Below are 9,675 nucleotides of genomic sequence, written 5' to 3'. Positions count from 1 at the left end.
TGCCAGAAAGATAAAGACAGTTTCTCTTTCTGGTCTGAAGAAATAAAAATTATATTCAGCTCTTTACATAAATGCCTTTTTTATATTGCAAAGGACATGATTTGGAGTTGCTTATCATTGTTTATTGAGTGTTTTTATATCTAGATTATTGTAACATATAAAAATAAACTTATAATTGTATCACCTCCTGGAATTCATGATTCTTTCTTATCCAGTTCCAAACTGCATGTTCTCCTGATTTTATTATTTTTGCTAAAAGAACTACTATTCCTCTAGTTAGTTAGAATTAAATATTAGTTAATTTCTGACTAAAACAGGGATTCTGGCAATTAAGAGTTTTCCTTTAGCCTAGTTAGTAATTAGTTTTGTGACTTGGACAAGTGATGTTACCTCTTGCCTGATGGTTTAGCTAGGTTCTTTGAGTGGCAGATGTCAAGATAGAAGTAGATCTATTAAGAAATTGATTGTGGGAATGACTGTTAGTTAGCTTATGCTGCCATAATAAAATATTATACACTGGGAAGCTTAAACAACAAAATTTTATTTCTCACAGTTCTGAAGGCTGAGAAGTCCAAGATGAAGGTACTGGTTGTTTTGGTTCCTGGTGAGGCTCTGCTTCCTAGCTTGTAGACAACCACTTTCTCACTGTGTCCTCAGAGGAGAGAAAGAAAGTGAGCACTCTGGTGTCTCTTCTTCTGAGAACACCAATCCAATTACATTCCATTCTTAAAATATCATTTAAATTAACCTTAATTAACTCTATATAGTCCCTATCTCCAAATATAATTTCATTGGGGTTTAGGTCTTCAACATAAAATTTCGGCGGGATGCAATTCAGCTCAGTGCAGAAGGAAAGGAGTAAAGGAAGATGAGAGACTTTACAGTGTGATACAGGTCTGACATGTCTGAAGGAGAGGAGAAAGAAGCATGATTGGGTAGGAAGAGTGTCAGACTCCAGCACAGTTCTGAGGAAGGTGTGGTCAGCCTAATGGGGAGTCCTTGATCCACAGTCATCCATTAAAGGAGCCTTGTTTACAAGGTGTGGGCCTATATTAGTACCCCTACTATTCTCAGTCACTGGCTTGGAGCAGCCCATGGGAAATATGGCCTCATGTGAACTTCGGGATAGATCCAGAAAGGCAGCAGCTGAGGCCATTAGTCAATTTTGTTGAATCCAAGAAGTTCATTTGCATTGCTACCATACATTTTTTGGTCATTTGTAAAAATGACAGTATTGACCTTCAAGGTTTAAACTGATGACCTACAAATATGTTTTATGTGGAAGTACAGTTTAACATTAAAAATTAGTTCCCAACATCTAAAAATATTAATATTTCACCTAAAATTTGCATGTCTAGATTCTGGCTACACCAGGCCACATTCCTGCATGGTCACAACTGAGCAGGTAGCGCCCTTAGATGGACATCTAGGTTGTCACTGTCTCTACCAAATCTGCTTTCTTCATTTGCAGGTACTACCAGTCAGGGCCCTGGAGTGAAATGATAGATTCTATTTCAAAGGAAGAATTTGAAAACCAATTTGGTAAGAGGGTTTGAGAAAAGGAAAATATTATAGGATGTCACAATTGGAAAGGGAAGAATAAAAAAAATGGTGAAAGGACATGAGTAGACAGTTCACAAAAGACACGCAAAGGACATGGCCACATTACAAACTACGCAATTTTATGATTAAATTTTGCATTTACTTTTAATTTTTTTAAGATGAATTTCTAAAAGTTGAATTGTACATGAAAAATGACTGTTTTTGGTTGTATCAGTTTACACTCCCAACAGCAATGTATAAGGGTACTATTTCCCTGAAACCATGCAAACCCTGAATCATGCTTATTTTTCATTTTTGCCAATTTGAGAGGGGAAAGGGTATCTTGTTGTTTTCTTAATCTGCATTTATTCTATTAAAAGTTCTTCTCTCAGCTGCAATGAGCCTTATTTGCAGCATCTCTTTCTTTCGAATGATTGCTGATTTATTTATTTTTATTATTAGGGGAGTTTCAAATTCACAATATTGTGATGCTTCCAATAGTTGATAGATATTCCACTTCTGTGTAGCAGACTGTATTAGTTTCAGGTCCTATGAGAATCAGTTTTCAAGACAGAATTAAAAACATAATCAATTATTAAGGAGAAATACCTATGTGAGAGAAAACAGGAAAGAATCTGGATAAAGATGGGAGAGCCATGAGACCACAAAGAAAGTATGATCCTGTGGGAAGAAGAGAAGAAAGTTGAATGGAGATGTTCCAGATTGCCTTGCAGCTTAAGAAAAGTTTAGCAGGGCTGTTTGGGTGTCCTTAAGCCAAAGTTGTTCATTAGAAGAAACCTGTGTCTCCCAGGAACTGGCCTGCTTTGCTATTCCTGCTGCTCTAAGTTGTTTCTGGGAGCTCCCATGGGAAGCATGGCCTTGGTAAACATGATGATTTCAGAATGTAGCAATTGGGATACTTGGATACTTAGGCTCCCTGTCATTTAAGATTTGTGAGGTACCTCTCAACTTGTGCCTAAGTTCTCTTCACCAAAAGGAATTGTCTTCTAGTGTCTGTGGCTTGCTAGAATAATTGTAAAAGAGACTAAAGAACCTTGTGGAGAAGAACTCACCCTAAAGGGAGAGATGATTAGGCCCAGTGAGCTGGGGCATAGATACAAATGATACTTGTAATGGGACAACAGTTCTGCATAGGGCATTCTGCCTAGCTTTTGGCTCTGCCTTCTGGCTCATTTCCATAGAGGGGCAAAAAGGGTGGAAAGTTACAAGTAACAACCAAAATAACAAGTTCAACTGTCTTCAACTTCTGAAAGGTGCAGGCAGCACTAGTCTCATTTAGTTTAATACACAAAAAGAAAGAGAGATATTCTCCTATCCTGTGTCTCAAAATCTTAAACAGCTGATATACAGGACCTGGAGGGAAATAGTGATGGAAGTGGGAAGTTGCTGTGGTACCCAGGGCAGGTGATACCCTTCAGACAAGTGGGTTTGTCAGAATGATAGGAATCTGAGAAAGAGAGAGAGAGAGAGAGAGAGAGAGAGAGAGAGGTGGAGGGAGAGAGAGAAGAAGGAGTAGGAGGAGGAGGAAAAGAGAGAGGACAGATGAAAGAGGAAACTAACTCAAAGTAGACTCTTTGATGGACCATATGTGGTATTCTCTAGGAACTCCCAGATAATTGTGGTGGGTAGGTGTGGGGATTTCTAAGAGGCCAGTTGGGTTACTACTTTTATTTAGAATTGGAGTCATTTTAGGTTATTGCTTAAAGATTCTGTATCACTTAGGCTGAGAAAAGTCATGTTGTAATAACTAATAACTTCTAAACACAGAGGTTAAAACAACAAAGTTATTACTTCCACAGTGTGTTAGCTAAGCCTTTGTTATACATCATTGCTTCTTCATTCCAGGACTGAGTCTAATAGAGCAGCTGTTTTCTGGAATACTGCTGATGACCTGGCAGAGGGGAAAGAGAAAGGATGTGATGAAGTGAATTTGGCTATAAAAGCTTTTATCTGGAAATGATGCATGTCACACATAATTGGTCACAAACAAGTCACATGATCCCACCTGAGTTGAGTGTAGTGAGTAATATATTCCTCCCACAGGGTGGGTTAGAGAAATTTGGTAAATAATAATAAGGCCTACTGTAGCCCCTCCTTTGCTATGTTCAGATTTCAGGGCATTGATATGAGGAGGTAAAAAGAGGCAGTTCTACAAATTAGTTCCAGGCATCTTTCTTCCTCTGCTATATAAGCACAATTATGCTAAGCTTATTTATACTTTAGTGCAGTTGTTGTAGTTGTTCCCTCTTCTTAGAACATTTTCCTCTCAGGTGTTCTATGACTAGATTTCTCTTGTCATTTAGATGTCAGCTTTAACGTCACTTCCTCAGAAATGTCTTTCCTGACCCTAATCCACATGACCCTCATCCTCCTCTCCCAGCTCTCCTTTTCAGTTTACCATCTTCTATTTTCTTTCTGGCACTATGTCTATCGAAAGTCACACTTTATCTGATAATTTTGGTTTACTGCCTATTTATTTATCATCTATATTCCCTCAGTAGAATGTAAACTTCATATTTATACTCTACGGTATTTTTGCCAGCCAAGGTCCCAGGCTTTTATGATAAGTAGAAAGAGATTGGACTAGTGGTGAAAGGAAAAGGGGGCAGGAACAAAGCCAAAGCATGGATGGGGGCAGGTGCCAAGAAGACCTGGGAAAGGGAGTTGACTGAAGGAGGTTTATAGAGGGAGCATTTCTGAAGGGCCACAAGATGTGTGAAAATAGTAGGGAAAAAGTATAAGACTTTTAAACACGTGCTATTATTAATGTTCCTCAAGAGATTAAAAAAGGGTTAAATTACTTTTTAATTATCTCAATTGCTATAATGTATGTATTTGACCATGACACCCTGTATAAAAAGGAGCCTTGTGCTTGCTTCTGCAGCACATACACTAAACTTGGATGATTCAGAGATTAGCGTGGCCCATGTCAAGGATGATAAGCAAATTCATGAAGTGTTCCATATTTTCATGAAATATTACCATTTGTGACACCATAGATGGACGCAGGGGGTATTAGTCTAAGTGAAATAAGTCAGTCAGAGACACACAAACACCATATGATTTCACTTACATGTGGAATCTAAAGAACAATATACATGAACAAATGAAACAAGTAGACTCATAGACACAGAAAACAGACTGATGATTGCCAGATGGAAGGGAGTTTGGGGGACTGGGTATAAAAGGTGAAGGGACTGAGATGGGTAGTTACAAAATAATCATGGAGGTGTAAAGCACAGCATAGGAAATATAGTCAGTAATATTCTAATAACTATGTATGGTGCCAGTTGGATACTGGAAGTATTGGGGGGAGTACCTTGTAAAGTATGTGATTCTTTAATCACTGTGAAGTACACCTGAAAGTAATAAAAAATGATGTTGAGTGTTAACTGTAACTGAAAATATTTTAAAAATAGTTAAAAAAAAGTAGCCTGGATATTACAACCCAAGAGCTAGGTATTGTAAGAACATTGTCCTCTGCTGGAATTCTGCTTGTATCATCATCCAAAAAGGTAGTCTCTAGAATAACTTTTGGGTTACTGTAACTGAGGTAGGTATTGAGGACTCCGGAACAACCTGTCACTCCTGCTGCCAGTGGGGCAAGAACAGTACTCAGCACATGATGGACACTGAAGAAATGTCAGCGCCTAGGGAAGCTGCAATGTTCATGAGCCAGGTAAGGAGAAGGTGGTATCGGAGAGGTGGGCTGATGCTCTCCTTCATTCCCTTGATATTAGGTTAATGTGGAGATATGCTGGGAGGGGAGGGGAGAGAGAGAGAGGAAAGGAGAAGAGAAAGGAATGATACCTTTATTTGAATAATTTAAAGTATTATTCTTGGACTTGTCCTTTTGGAAGAGAACAGTGATATGAGAATATTCTAGAAAGTGACTGTTGAAATAGGGTCAGAAGTCTTAGTTCTACTCTTTTCCTTCCCTTTTAACTTGTAAAGTTGAGGGTTAAGATGCTGGCCTATGAATTGTGAGTCTGCCCAGGGAAGTTCAGTATTTAAGTGTTAAGTAAAATGCCCGCAAATTAGATATTTAAGAGAGGGCCTGACTGAACAGATAGATCTCAGCCTGACAGTATGAGGGTGAGGCTGCAGCTGTCTTGGCAGATGTTCAGGGGAAAGGGTTCCAAGTGTAAATGCCCTTGATGACAGCCTCTTGTTATTTGAGATTAAAACTCTAAAGACCATGGGAGAGGTCGGGGGTGAGGGTCATGGTGGCCGCACCAGTGGGGATGGTGGGCGCGGGGCGTGGAGGCAGTGCCTTATAGGCAGGAGGCTGGGGGCTGGGCTGGGGAGTAGTAGGCCAGCTGGTACCAGGATGCGTTTGCAACCAGCACCTCTAGGCATACAGGCAGTGCTGCCGAAGAGGGTCATGGGAGCTGGGGCACAGACAGCAGCAGCCCAAGGAAAACCACAACACAGCCCTCATGCCACTGGGCGGCTTGTGGCTGCCTGGGGAGCTCAAACTTTATCAGGGCGAAAGTCACTGTTATATGACAAAGGCTTTGCTGCAGTTCATCTCCTCCTTGTGTACTTTCCTTTTGCCTTCCTGGGAATCAAGACGGTGGAGGAGTGAGTGGAAGTCACACTGAACTCCTCTCAGGACCAACCTGGAATTTGAACTAAATTATGGAGAAATCACCTAGAACAAACAACTGAACAATAGTGAGAGAGGAGCCTTGTTACCTCAAGAGAAAGAAGAATCGGCTTTAGTGCAATCTAACTGGGAAGAAGTGCTGTAGAGACTTGAGAAGGTGGGAAGGGCGCCCACGGGCAGCAGCACCAGATGGATATTGAAACAGTCAGTTGGATCCCCCTGAGAAGAGCAGGATCTGAACCAAAAGGGGGATCTCTAGCCTACAACACCATAGTCCAGAAAGTACACAGATAACAACCAGCTGCGAAAGTGGCAGTGTTGCTCTCTGCCAGAGACAGGAAGCTGGAGACGCAAAGACACATTTAAAGGGCCAACACAAATTTTTATTTGCAGCCACTTACCCTGGTCTCCGGCAATGGCAGGGGAAGAGTGGGCTAGAGAGGCCTGAAGAGAGACTGGGGAAGGAGGCTTTAGGGAGATAACAGAGAGAGTAGCTAGTGGGATCTTGGGGCTGACTCATCCCCCATGCGGCAGCAGCCATCTTGCTCAGGCAGAGACCACATCCCCTGAGCAGCAGCAGCAGTGTGAGAGGACCCAATAGCCTTGCCCCGAGGTGGGATTCCACCCCACGCTGTGATATCTAAGCCACCTGCTGAGTACAGAGTGGCAGCCACAGGTGGTAGATCCCTGGCTAAAGGAGGTGCAGAGAGGTCTGGAGACAATTGAGAAAAGACTGGGGACAGAGGCTTTGGGGAAAGAGGAGAGAGAGTAGCCAGCGGGATCCTGGTGCTGACTCCTCCCCCATACAGCAGCAGCGAGAGAGGACCCAATAACCCTGCCCTAAGGAAGGACTCTGCCCTGCCCTGGGCTGTCTAAGGCCACCTGCTCAGTGCAGAGTGACTAGATTAACAGCTGAAGGAGACAGCCACAAACAGTAGATTACTGGAAGTCTCCAACAGACTGCCTAAGGTCAGACAGGGATGGCAGCTGACATCATCAGAGGCAGATCCAGAAAGTAAAAACAGTGGTCTCCTACCATACCAGTTCACACCACAAAGTCAGGAAATCAAGACAAATCAACTTAAGAAGAAGTAACAAAAAAGGAGTCTCACAAATAATGGGAAGACAAATAAATACCCCCCCAGTTGAAGGGAAAGGAGGGATCCCCAGAAACAGAACTAAATGAAATGGAGGCGAGTAAACTATCAGATACTGAGTTCCACACAATAGTTCTAAGGAAGCTCAATGAACTCAGTGAGAATTACAAAAAGCTACAGGGAAAGTACGAGGAACTTACTGCAAACTATATCAGCATGAAAAGGACATAGAAACTATTGCTCTTATTGATATAAGAGGCAAGAGGAAATGAAGAGTACAATTTCTGAGTTGAAGAACTCAGTAGAAGGAATCAAAAGCAGGCTAAATGAAGCTGAGGATCCAATAAGCAAGCTGGAGGACAAAGTAGAAAAAAGCTCTGAGAAAGAGCAAGAAAATGAAAAAAGACTCAAAAAGAATGAAGAGGCATTTAGGGAAATACAGGACAACCTGAAACATAATAATATCCATATAATAGGGATGCCAGAAGGAGAAGAAGAGGAGGAAGGGATTGAGAACCTGTTTGAAAAAGTTATGATGGAAAACTTCCCTCACTGGAGGAGAGAAAAAGTCACACAAGTCCAGGAAGCACAGAGGGTCCTATTTAAGAGGAACCCAAAGAGGCCCACTCCAAGACACATCATCATTAGAATGACAAATATCAAAGACAAAGAAAGAATCCTAAAGGCAGCAAGGGAGAAAGAGGTAATAACATATACAGGGCCCTCGATATGGCTAGCATCTGACTTCTCAACAGAAACACTACAAGCCAGAAGGGAATGGCAAGAAAAATTCCAGTCATGAAAAGCAAAGGCCTGCAACCAAGACTGCTCTATCCAATAAGGTTCACAATCAAAATGGAAGGCGAAATAAGGAGTTTCTCAGACAAAAGAAGGCTAAAAGACTACACCTCCACCAAACCAGCATTGCAAAACATGCTAAAGGGACTGCTTTAAGATGAAGAAAAAGAGTCTGCGAATACCCAGTTCCTTCTACAGTTGCCAATCCTTGATATTACCAAAATTTTTTAATATGTATTAATCTGATTGTGACAATAATGTTATTTTAATTGTTCCTTTATTATTTGTTGAAACTAAACCTGTTTTAGTATATTTCTTGCCTCTTTCTATTATTTTTAAAAAGCTTTAAATGACTTTTTTGGTATTCTTTATCTATTTATTGATTAAATGTTTGTAGAATTCTTGCCCTAAAAATAACAAAACAACACAAACCATTAACCCTTTCTTAGATGTGCTGCAAATGCTTTCCTATTCTATGACTTGTCTTTTAACTTTTTAATATGTATATTACTGGACAGTCTTAAATGTTTAATATAGTCATATTGTTAGTATTTTACTTTATGACTTCCAGGTTTGAATATTTTACTTCAGGGTAAGAAAAATCTTAGTTTGTATTTTCTCCTAAAATGCCTTAGATTCTACATGTTGATTTTTAACTCTCTTGAATATTTCTTGTATAATGTGTGAAATAGGCCTCTATATTTGTGTTATTTCAAGTAAGAGTGGTCCATGCACCTTATTTGTTGAATAAGCCTTATTTTCTCCATTGATTTGAAATATCAACTTAATCATATATTACATTGTTAGGCAGATATATATGTTTGTCTCTAGATTTCTCATTATATTTCATTGATCTACTTGATTATTTCTGTGCTGGTGTCATGTTGTTTTAATTGCTAAGACTTTATAAAGAATTTAAATTTTTAAATATTTTATAATTAACTGTGACTAGAGAATATTAAGCTAAGTGAAAAAGCCAGTTGATGAAAGGCAAATACTATATGATCTCACCTATAAGTAGACTCTATTCAACAAAATAAACTAATGAACAAAATAAACCACAGGCATGGAAACATGGAGCAGACTGAACGTGACCAGAAGAGATGGGGAAAGAGGACAATGATGGAAAGAAGGGGAAGGGACTAGACAAAGAACATGTATCAAAGACCCATGGACATGGATAACAGAGTGGGAATTAACTGTGGGAGTGGGGGGTGGGGGTGGGATGTGTGGAGGTGGGTAAAGGGAAAAAGTGAGACAGCTGTAATAGAATATACATGATTTATAAATTTAAAAAAGTCAAAAACCAAAACATCTTAAGGACCAAAATTTTTTGGTGTGCTATTGGTGTTTCTCGTTGCTAAAGGCCTAAAGAAAAGGGACTTTGTCTAACCCACTTAAGCCTCACACATGCACATGCTATTGAAAACTTCCCTCACTGGAGGAGAGAAAAAGTCACTTTTCTCTTTTTCTTATTGAGACACTTGTAGATCAGTTTTGAGTCAGGAATTTGGGTTTGGTAGGGAGAAAAACGCTAATATAGTTTTCATCATCAGGTATGAAAACAAAAATATCGTTGAATAGTTGAAGTAAAATTTTGTTTCTGAT

General features: G+C 40.0%; 1 non-coding gene across 1 annotated transcript; it reads left to right on the top strand.

Annotated features, from left to right (window-relative positions):
- Nucleotides 1–4,431: 4,431 nt before the first annotated feature.
- On the top strand, nt 4,432–4,533 carry LOC129063566 (U6 spliceosomal RNA). The gene has a single exon (XR_008528356.1). It is a non-coding gene; the product is annotated as a U6 spliceosomal RNA (small nuclear RNA).
- The last annotated feature ends 5,142 nt before the right edge of the window (nt 4,534–9,675 follow it).

Source organism: Pteronotus mesoamericanus, unplaced genomic scaffold (assembly GCF_021234165.1).
Source record: "Pteronotus mesoamericanus isolate MK-2021 breed Mesoamerican mustached bat unplaced genomic scaffold, CSHL_Meso_final scaffold_85, whole genome shotgun sequence".
In the NCBI taxonomy this organism is placed as follows: domain Eukaryota; kingdom Metazoa; phylum Chordata; class Mammalia; order Chiroptera; family Mormoopidae; genus Pteronotus; species Pteronotus mesoamericanus.
This window is presented reverse-complemented; position numbering and strand designations above follow the sequence as displayed.